Genomic DNA, 11,217 nt, shown 5'->3' on the forward strand with positions numbered 1-11,217 from the left:
TTGAGATGCATCTTGGGATGTATGACAAGGTATGGCTGGCCTTGCTGGCTGCGGTCTGGCATTGGTGGCTCACGTTCATCTTGGAGTCAATGACTCCAAGATCCCGTTCCGCCTCTGCGCTTTCAAGAGGGGAACTCCCCAGCCTGTATGTATGCTGTGGATTCCTTCTCCCAAGGTGCAGCACCCTGCATTTGTCTACGCTGAACCCCATCCTATTCTCGTCTGCCCACTTCTCGTAGTCTGTCTAAATCTAGTTGCAGCCTCTCTCTCCCTTCAAGTGTGTCCACCTTGCTCCACATCTTAGTGTCATCAGCAAACTTGGACAGCATGCTTTCCACCCCCTCATCCAAGTCGCTGATGAAGGTGTTAAACAGTCCAGGCCTGAGGACTGAGCCCTGGGGTACCCCACTGCTCACAACTCGCCAGGTTGAGTACAACCCGTCCACAACTACTCTCTGGGTGCGCCTCATCAGCCAGTTTTTTTACCTATCCAGCTGTGCAGGCATCAATGCCACAGTTGCTTAATTTATTGATGAGGATGGGGTGAGAGAGCGTGTCAAAGGCCTTCTTAAAGTCTAAAAAGACTACGTGCACAGCAACACCATCCAAGGATTTAGTTACTTGGTCGTAAAAGCCAATCAGGTTGGTCAGGCAAGACATACCTTTGATGAACCCATGTTGGTTGCCCTTGAGCATGATCTCCCCTGCTGGCCTCCGCAGATGTGCTCCTTGATGATTCTCTCCAAGATCTTCCTGGGCACCGAGGTGAGACTTACAGGCCTATAGTTACTTGGGTCCTCCTTCCTCCCTTTCTTGAAAATTGGGACTGCATTAGCTAGTTTCCAATCCCCTGGCACTTGGCCAGATGACCACGGGTTCTCATACAGCCAGGCCAAGGGCTCAGCGATGACCCCTGCTAGCTCCCTCAACACCCTTGGGTGGAGGGCATCTGGACCTGCAGATTTAAAAATGTCTAGCCCTTCCAGAAGATTCCTAACTATATCTGCGCTGACTGAAGGCCTGACAGAGGTATTCCTAAGATTATCCCTACCTCTGGTAAGAGGGATGTCCTGGTCCCTGTTCAAAAAAAAGAGAGGCAAAGAAACTGTTGAAAATATCAGCTTTTTTTGTCTGGTGTAGCCACAAGATTACCATTTGCGTCTTGCAATATAAGATCAAGAGATCCCAGGAAACGGGCCATGCCCTTTATAATAGAGACACAGAGAGTCTCTATTATAACAGAGAAAATCAACCCCCACCAGTCTATACTGATCTGACCGTGGGGTAAAATTCCTTCCTGACCCCAAATATGATATTGGTCTGACCCTGACCAGAGGGGCAAGACCTTCTAGCCAGGAACCTCTGGCTTTATGTCCCAGCAGGAGCATTGGCGTGGCTCAGTCAAAATCCCCAGCTTGGGCTGAAGCCAGCACTTAATGCCTCGGAGAAAGGCAGAAGAAAGGGGAAGGGGGCAACCAGAAAAGCCCAGGAGCATGGGACATACCCACAGTAAAAAGTAGACACAGCCTGTATCATCCCCTCGTACAGCATACAGCCTTCCTTCTTAGCAGAGCTGGGCTGCTGGAACCACCCTCCCCATTACAGATCCTTGGAGCAGAGGCCACGGTACATAACGCACATTTTTAAGGTGCCTTAATCGCTTCTGTCCTATACGAGCAACCACATGGGTCTTGGGGAGCAGAGGTTATGCCTCATCATTACACCCCAGCACTACAATGCAGCTGCCAGGATGGTAGGCGTCAGCCTTCCCACAGGCTGCTAGGCAAAGAAAGAGCGGGAGGCAGACTCTAAGCCAGCTCTGCCACTTTGGGTGTGGTACAAAGTCGTGCCAAGCACCTCCTGCACAGGCCCCTGTGAAAGACCCACTGTCAATGCAGCCTCTGATGTGCAGGCAGGCACACTGTAGGATCATCCCAGAGGATGAACTGCAGCTGCTGCAACATTGGAGAAACATCAGAATGCTTTACTGTAGACAGGGCGCTTGCAGCTGAACAGCTAGGGCTGTCTCCACAACTCTTTGGTGCCTCTGTTCAGACACAAGATAGTAATCAGTTGTGGTTACCAGATGAGCACTAGGGGCAAGACAGAAACCACTCACCTTGGTTCATGTCACCTACCAAAGAGCCGCAGCAACCACCATGGGCAGATCTAGGATTTTGAAAAGAGTGGGGTGCAGATGGTGCAGTGCATCATCACACATGACACAACACATTTTCTCCGTGTGACAGGGGGCTGTCTTGCAGCCAGTCAAATCACTGGCCCACCCACCTGTGTAGGGCAGTCCAACCATCTGCCTCAGCTTTAATGTAACCAATTAAGTTGTTTATAAGGTGGGAGGCTGCCCGTTTACTGCCCGGTGCCAAGGGCGTCATGCACGGCTCTGTACCATCCCTACACCGTGTCCCATGCCTCACAGATGGCATCACTATGTGGCTTCAGCTCCATGATGGGCCTCATTCCATGCCCGCCTGATGTCCGGATCCCACCCGGATCCCTCCTTCTCAGGTGGTCTAATCTCTGCCCTCATACTGGGCTGCCAAGCTCCCTGAACCCTTCTCCCTCGGCTGTAGTCCCCTCGAGGACCTTTGGCCACACAGGCCCTGGCCTCACCTCCAGGCCAGTTGGAAGCCCAGGCCTCTAGCTCTGGGCATCCCTGAGGGTGGGTGCTCTAGCCCTTTGACCGATCTGGTCCTGGCCCCAGCATTGACTGGTTGAGGGTTTCTCTAGTCAAGTTATGAGCTGGTCGCTCTCTCTCCTGCATATGGGTCTACCTTCTCGGGCCCCTCCAAACTCAGCTGACTTAATCAAGCCCAGCCTATGCACAGCCCTTCAGGCCCTGTCATATGGACCCTACTCTACGTGGCCCAAGCACAGTCCTTCAGGTTGCCCATGTGAACCCGATTCTATGCAGCCCTCACTGCTTTCGCACATGCCATCACTGGGCCGCTACTCCATCCCCTCACTGAGGCTCTCGGCCTTACGCCCCTCGGGTCTGAGGTCTGATGACATGCCTGGACCCCGCTCCTGTCCCCTCTGGGGTAACCCACCAGGTTGGTGGTGGCATATAGAGTGACAGCATATAGACTTCTGCAGAAAACAAAAAAGCTTAGGAAAGGCAAATACTTATCCCATACCATTCCATTTTCTGTGGGATCTGAAATGAAAATCTATAATCATGGGAGTAGACCTATCTCTTTCTCGCAAGGTCTGCACTCCAGTCATCAAAGTTTCATGGTCCGATATAGCAAAGATTGAATGGAACTAAAAGGAAGAGCAAGAAAAATGCTCTTTGGTCTGTTACTTACCAAGAAAGTTGTCAAATTTTTCTTCAGATGGCACTGGCTATGAAGAACTTGGGTAAAACTTAGGTAACAAATAAGAACCTAAGTGTCCTCAGGTACCTCCAGACCTTTTAATTTGCTTTGACGTTCAACTAAAATTGACATGCTTGTTATCCTTTCCACACACCTGTCCCCACAGTTGTAGTTTGTACCATGCTAACCATAACAGTCTTGTACACAAAGATTCAAGCTTTTTATTACAGGAAAAATTACTTGTTTTAAACAACTGAGTATGGATTTATCCTTCAATCAAATAGTTCCATTGCTCATTTATCTCTGACAGCAATGGCATAAAAACTAGAATGTCTTGACAGTCACTACCAAGCAAACTTTACCCCATGGGTTAACTTGCTGTAAGACATTTTGTGTATTCAAAATTGATATGAAAGTAAATTTAGGAACTGTTATACCAATGTTATTAACTAGCCAATCTTAACTTATAAACAGATTGGTGTATTAACACAAGTACAGCCATCAAAACTGCTTGAATTTGGGACCAAAATAAAATGAAATGCTAATACAAATTACTTGACTAAAAATACAACCAAGCTATGACGGGAAAGCTCGCTGGCCTGATCTTGCTATTGGGCTGCCCCCTATCCATGGGCACTCTGCCCACCTGTCTCGCCTGCCATGCCTCAATGTGATTAAATTATGATCTTAACTAGGTAGGAGGCTGCCCATTTTTATCACCCCTTAGACATCAGCGTCTTTCTGCAGCTCTCAACCATCCCCTACACTGTGGCCCATGCCTTGCAGATGTCACCATCTGTTCTAACCGGCTCTGGATGAAGGCCGGGCAAAACTTGGCCGTAGTTAGACCTTTTCCATCCTGTCCAATTATGGGCCACATGCAGATGGCCCCCCTCTCACAGGGGCCTCATTCACTTCCCCTGCTCTCACCAGGGTCCCATTTATACTGCCCCTCTTAGGCCATACACACTCTGCCTTTGCTCCCTAAGTGATCCCTTTGGGCCATCGGGCTTAATTCCCTGCACTCTTTGGCCAACAGGCACACAGCCTTTTGGGTCTCATGCCCCCATCTGAATGGCTGCCCAGCAATTTGCAAAACTAAGGCTGACTTTGTGTCTCACCCATCTCCGGGCCAGTTTCCCCCATCTCTCTGGGGCTCTACACCGTCCTCCTCACTGGGGGCGGGGCTCTCTGGGTCCTCCATCCCCACTGCCCCCATAGGCTTGGGTGCCTGCCTGGCCCACCAGTTCTAAATAAAAACCTGCCGAATGGTGGAGTCTAGGGTTTAGGCATCCTTCTCTGCCTTTTACTGGGGAGGTAACTGGCCTTGCATTTCTTGGGGACTCCCTCGCCAGCAGGAGTCCCTCCAGGTCATCCTTCCCTAGCAGGGTGAAGTTTTATGTTGTATCAAGGACCACTGAGGCCTCCTTCTCCCCCGTAGCCTCCCCTTTACTTCCACGTTGTTCCTGGGGCAGGAGCTCAGCAGGGAGATGTTCCTTCCCTGTTGGCTGGTCACAAACTGCTCTCCATCAGCTCAGGGAGCTGGGCATTAAAATGGCTGCCCTAATCAGGCAGCTGCCCTCTCCCAGGCGTAGCCCTTAAAGTGACAGGCACCAAAGGTGCTCTGTCACACAGCCATTCAAGTATCTGTTGTGTGTAGTTGTAGCTCGTTTGATTGAAGTTAATCCTTATCCTTTTATGACCAGGTGACCTATCACCTGGAGAAGAGAGAAGAGATTGATGCCGTATATCTTGACTTCTAAAAAGCCTTCAATCTGGTATCCCATGATCACCTCTTAGCAAAACTGGCCAACTGCAGCCTCTGCTTCACGACGATCCGCTGGCTGGGGAATTGGCTCTTTGTCGGATCCAGAGGGTGGTGGTTGATGGAAGTCAATCGTCATGGTGCCCTGTGACCAGTGGGGTCCCCGGAGGCTCTATCCTTGGGCCTATACTATTCAACATCTTCATTAATGATGTGGACGTTGGTATCAGAAGCAGAATGGCCAAGTTCGCCAACGGCACCAAACTTTGGGGTAAAACGTACACATCTGAGGACAGGAGGACAATCGAGGCTGACCTTGACAGGCTCAGGAAATGGGTAAATGAGAACCTAATGGTGTTTAACACCGAAAAATGCAAGGTTCTCCACCTTGGGAAGAGAAACCCGCAGCATGCTTATAGGCTCGGCCTAGCACTATGGACAAAAGGGACTTAGGGGGCATGATTGACCACAAGATGAACATGAGCCGTCAATGTGATGCTGCAGCTAGTAAAGCAAGCAAAACACTGGCTTGCATCCATAGATGCTTCTCAAGCAAATCCCAGGATGTCATTCTCCCATTGTACTCTGCCTTGGTGAGGCCGCAGCTGGAGTACTGCGTCCAGTTTTGGACCCCACAATTCAAAAAGGATGTGGAGAAGCTTGAGAGAGTCCAGAGAAGAGCCACGCGCATGATCAGAGGTCAGGAAAACAGACCTTACGACGACAGGCTGAGCTATGGGGCTCTTTAGCCTGGAAAAGCACAGGCTCAGGGGTAATCTGATGGCCACCTATAAGTTTATTGGGGTGACCACCAGTATCTGGGGGAATGTTTGTTCACCAGAGCGCCCCAAGGGATGATGAGGTAGAATGGTTATAAACTACTGCAAGACCATTTCAGGCTGGACATAAGGAAGAATTTCTTTACTGTCCGAGCCCCCAAGGTCTGGAATAGCCTGTCATCGGAGGTGGTTCAAGCACCTTCATTGAACACCTTCAGGAGAAAATTGGATGCTTATCTTGCTGGGATCCTATGACCTCAGCTGACTTCCTGCCCTTTGGGTAGGGGGCCGGACTTGATGATCTTCTGAGGTCCTTTTCAGCCCTAATGTCTATGAAATCTATGAAAAAAGCAGTGAGAGCTGATGGCATTCTACGGAAACATAATGGTCTGTGCTTATAGAATTTCTTAGAATTCTTCATGCCCAGATGGAGATCTTGATTATATTAAAGATTAATTGCATTAGGCAACAGAGCAGCATCAGACTCCTAACAGTGGTTAATACTTTCATCAATCAAAGAAGTAGAATTAAAACCTAAAAACAGATCCTGGTCAATCTGGTTCTTCTATATACATACATTACTACCTTTCTTTCTTTTGTAACATGTCAGAATTAATTTGCATTATGAACTATGAATTGTCCTGTAGCTTGTTCCATTGTAATGTTGTGGCCACAATATCACTCAATGACTGCTTCTAGTTCTGAATTTCATAGGTTGTTGCTTTATGTAGTCTTCCTTTTCGGTCTTATTTAGTCCTGAAATTAGGAATATTTCTTTATTCTTGTATTAAAGTGGGAGGAAGAGACCAATTTTTGTAGTACATATGCATTTAGAAAATATTCTAGTTGTTTCCTCTTTTTGACTAAATAATACTAGTTTGCTGTACTTCATTAGTGATAGTAGGATGTATACACGAACTTCATTACTATTCTTTATCCTTTCTTGTCTCTGTTATGTTTAAGGTGAAGATAATATATCCAAGCATCAAATGGGCCTTTTGTGTTAATTCAAACCAGATAAAACTCAATGGCTGCATCCAGACGAGCCTGCACATGCTTCCTGCAGTGTCTCAAACTTTTGAGATGCTGCAAAAGGTACTTGGAGGAATGAGAGAGCATTCGCTGTGCTACAAATTTGCAGTGCGTGAGCAAAAAAACCCACAGACAAAAAATGTTGGTAGGGCACGGACCCGGACTGTGCCCTGAGGCAACCAGAGTCTGGGTCCTCCATAGAGATGCTCTGGCTGCCAGAGCATCTCTATGGTTAGCCCTTGCCCTGGTGCTGAAGCATGCTGCCTACCCATAAGGGCAGGCAGTGTGCCAGCAGCAGGGAGCTGGACCCAGGCTGCAGTGCTGGTAAGTAAGGGGTTGGGGGGGCTGGAGGAGGGGGAAGGAGACCATGGGGGCCTTGCCCGCTCCCCCAGCCCTGCCCCACCCAGCCCCAGCCCCCCAAAACCCCCCATCACTGCCTGCTCCCACCTGCCCCAGCATCCCAGAAGTTTAAAAAACAAAAACTCAACACTCACTAACTGGCAGTACAGCTGCCATCTGGGTCACTGGGGCCCTGCCCTGCACATTAGGGCTGGGTGACAGCCCCAGCCCAGGCCCTGCTGCCCTGTGCTGCTTGTGGGGGGTGGTGTCTGCCTGGAGGCCTGCCCCTCCCTTGCTCCTGGGGTGAGTAGAGGCTTTTTTTTTTTTTTTAAAGGGTCGGGGGGAGCCACGGGAAGGTGGGGGGGGGGGGGGGGGGGGCCAGGTAGGGTAGTGATCCAGGGGGCTGGGAGACCAAGTGGGGGTGGGGCAGGTGGGCCTTGCTGGGGAGGCAGCAAAACATGTATTCATGTATTTATGAAACATGTATTTAGAATTCACTTTATTATTATAAAAGAGACACTGGTAGTCTTCCAAATTGCTTTAACATTGCAGATATATCAATTATACATTGCCCAACTGATCATGGCCGCGTGCGCGCGCGCTCTCTCTCTCTCTCTCTTTCTGTGTGTGTCGTCTTTTGTTTTAATTATAGAGGAACATGGATTTTGGGGTATTTTACAGAGTGACTTTGGGAATTTTTTTATTGGGGATTGTTTAGTTTTCAAATAGGGAACACCAGAATTCCTGCTAGGGAGGCCAGTGGCAGGACCCTGCCTGCTCCGAGCTGGCACCTTGGACCCAGCTGGTTGTGGCTGACCTCCTGGTCAATTGGGGCCAGAAAGACATGCTTTGAGAGTTCAAAGCAGGCCACCACACCTGGAACGTCTTCCGGGCAATAGCTGTTCAGATGTCCGGGTACATATGGCAGTAGTGGCATACAAAGGCCAACCCTGTAGCCGCAGTCCACTGGCAGCTGGCCCAGTGGGGCAGATGCTTCTACTGGCTGTGCAGTCTCCATCTGGGTCTGGCAGGTGCACAACAAGTCACAAGCAGGCAGCAGCCCCCACTGCTAGACTGCTGCAGTGGGTAAAAGTTGTAGGGAACTCTCAGGGCTGCTTCAGCAGTCCAGCTGGCACAAGGGATAGTGTCCCCAGGTACCAATTGGCTGGCCCCAGAAGCTCCTGAGAGCTAGTAGCCCTGAGCTACTTGCCAGGGCAGCTTTTTGTACTGCTGGGGCCAGGACAGGACAGCTTTTTATACTGCTGGGGACAGCACAGGTGGCACTGGGCTTTAGCTCCCCCTGGCTGCAGATGCGGCAGAAGCCAGGCAGGGTTATTTTGCCCCAAATGGCACAATTTGCTCCACAACAAAGTGCATGTCCGAGCATGTGCGCTGAGGCAAAAAGCCCCGGCTCAAATTTGTACTGCTTCTATTTGAGCTGCTGCAAGCGTACATGCCTGCATGTGTGGACACGCCCTATGGGGCATCATTTGTATCAGTGCAACTTGCTTTGCTTCAGCAAAAGCAATCTTTACAACAAAGCTGGCCATCCTGTGGCACAAGAGGCAATGGTAGCCTCTGTGTGTGGCATGTGACAGATCAAGGAGGGAGGGCAGCACAGCAGCAGATGGGGCAGGAAGCAGAGGGCAAAGCAGCAGATCAGGCAGAAAGCAGATCGGGAGATCAGGCAGAGGATGGGGATAAGAATGGCACTGAGGAAGGGTTCAGGGCTAATTTGCAGCCTGGCTGCCAAAAAGGTTTGCCCCCACTGCTCTACAAGTTGAGTGGTGGATTTGAACCAACCATAAAAAATGGTTCTGATTACTGGAACCTCAGCTGTCCTTTACCTGTAAGTGGCTTTAAAACAGATTTGAGCATTTGGAAGAAGTAGCCTGAGGATGTGAACAGATATAATACTTGAACCGTTCAAATAATGTCAGTGATTGGAAACCAGTGCAAAATTGTCCTGGTTCAGGTGTTAGTACATACATTGCTAAAGGCTCTAAGCAGAACCATCACATTTTGGGCATTGCAGTACTTTCAAACCACCACCAGGAGGTGGGAGTGAGTACCCAACCCAATTGCCATTTTCTGCTCTCCCTTCTCTATAACTTTGAGTTCAATAGAGCTGTATTCCTGCATTTTACTGAAATCTGTGTGATCGTACCCTAATTGGGTATGCTTAGGTGTAGAGGAAGGGTGGAGGGTGCTGCCTAGACCAGGGGAGGGCAATTATTTCAGGTGGAGGGCTGCTTACCAAGTTTTGGCAAGCTGTCGAGGGCTGCATGGGTAGCCCCACCCCCTGGTCTCTATCTTGGTACTAGAAGTCCTGCCTCCTAACCTCTGACCTTTGCCACCGGAAGTCCCTCCCCTTACCCAGGAAGTACTCTTTTGCGGAAGAGGGTTTGCCATCTTAGAACGAGGAAAAAACCAAATTGTATACTAGAAATCGAACACCCATTATAATATATTTTAATTTAATTTAAAATATATTTTTTTGTCCTAATTTGTGTGTGTGTGTGGTGTATATGTATAAGTGATTGCATAATAGCTCAAAATGCAGTCTTATTCTTGTATAGTGTGTGGGGTATGCAGGAGTGTTGTGGGTATGGGTGGGTGGGTATAGGGTTTGTGGGGAGCTGTGGGTATGTGTGTGGATGTGGGTAGGTATGGGGGTTTGTGGGTATATCTACGTGGGTATGGTATTTGTGGGGTGTGTGTGGACGAGGGTGTGGCTGTGGGGCTTGTTGGAAGGATTTGAGGGTATGTGGGATGTGCATGGGAGCCCCCCTGCACATGGCACTCTGAGCTGGTCAGCACCTGCCCCCACCCCGCAACAGCCCAGAGCCCGAGCGCCTTGTGGTGCCTCCCCGCCACCCCCAACAGCGTGACCCACCGCCCTCTCTGCACTGCCTGCCCGTGGCATGTCCTGCTGCCCCAAGCATACAGTGGTAGCAGTGGGGACCAGCACATGCAGTTGCAACCCTGCGTGCCCCGTGCCGGCCCCAGGCTCGCCCATCCAGGCTGAGCAGAAGCAGCAGCCAGACAGAAACTGCTGCTCGGCACAGGGGAAAGTGGCCCTCGCCAGGCAGTATTTGGTGCGGCTGCCTGGAGCCCGTGTCACGCCGGCTTGCCCTGAGGCTCCGTCACCACCACCTGTGAGCTGCCCTGTGGCTGCCCCACGCTGTCACCACGACCACTTTGGGCAGCCCAGAGGTGGTGGTGATGGAGCTGCATGGCAACCCAGCATGGCGTGGGATCCAGGCAACCACACCAAAAACTGCCCAGTGGCAGTGAAAGGGAGGGACCACTTTCCCCCACACCAAGCAGTAGTTTCTGCCATGCTGCTTAACCCAGACAGGTGAGCCTGGAGCGGGCGCTGGGGCCCAGGCTGAACAGGAGAGAACAGGAGAGAAACTGCTGCTCAGCATGGGGGAAAGCGGCCCCTCTTCCTTCCCCTAGCTGGCACTTCCTGGTGCAGCTGCCCAAAGCCAGCACACGGTTGCCCTGCATCTGCTCTGCGCTGCCCTGCAGGGCAGCCCAGAGGCAACAGAGACGCAGGGCAGCCCCACACAGGCTTCGGGTGGCTGCACCAGGTAGTGCTGGTGAGGGGGAGGGGCTGCTTTCCTCCTACGCTGAGCAGCAGTTTGTCTCAGGCTGCCCAGATAGGCAAGCGTGGGGTATGTGGGGTTGGGGTTGCGTGCACTGGTCCCTGCCTGTATCATGGGACTGGGGCGGGAGGGAGTGGGAGTGAGCGGGCACATGAGAGCACAGCAACAGCTGGGCAGGAGCACTGGGCCAGTGCCGGCAGGGCCCAGAGCCGGGGGGCAGGAGCTCTGTGGAACGGGGCAAGCTGTCCTCTCTCCCTGCTCACGCAGCCTAGCCCAGCCCAGCCCAGCCCAGCCCAGCTCAGCTCCATAGACCCCTGCCGCCCCACTCTGGGCCCCACTGGCACTAGCCCTTGCAC

At 51.1% G+C, this 11,217-nt stretch overlaps 1 protein-coding gene across 5 annotated transcripts in view; it reads left to right on the top strand.

The window, feature by feature from the left end:
• The window catches only part of ZFAND4 (zinc finger AN1-type containing 4), an 81,721-nt gene that overhangs the window by 4,299 nt on the left and 66,205 nt on the right, over positions 1–11,217 (top strand). The window contains exon 2 of one of the 5 annotated variants that reach the window (XM_025208652.1): positions 6,843–6,974. The exons of the other annotated variants lie outside the window; for them this stretch is intronic. The gene's annotated coding sequence lies outside the window, so the exon portion shown is untranslated. The remainder of the gene's footprint in view (positions 1–6,842; positions 6,975–11,217) is intronic. 5 annotated transcript variants of the gene reach the window in all.

Source organism: Alligator sinensis, unplaced genomic scaffold, assembly GCF_000455745.1.
Source record: "Alligator sinensis unplaced genomic scaffold, ASM45574v1 scaffold264_1, whole genome shotgun sequence".
NCBI classification, from domain to species: domain Eukaryota; kingdom Metazoa; phylum Chordata; order Crocodylia; family Alligatoridae; genus Alligator; species Alligator sinensis.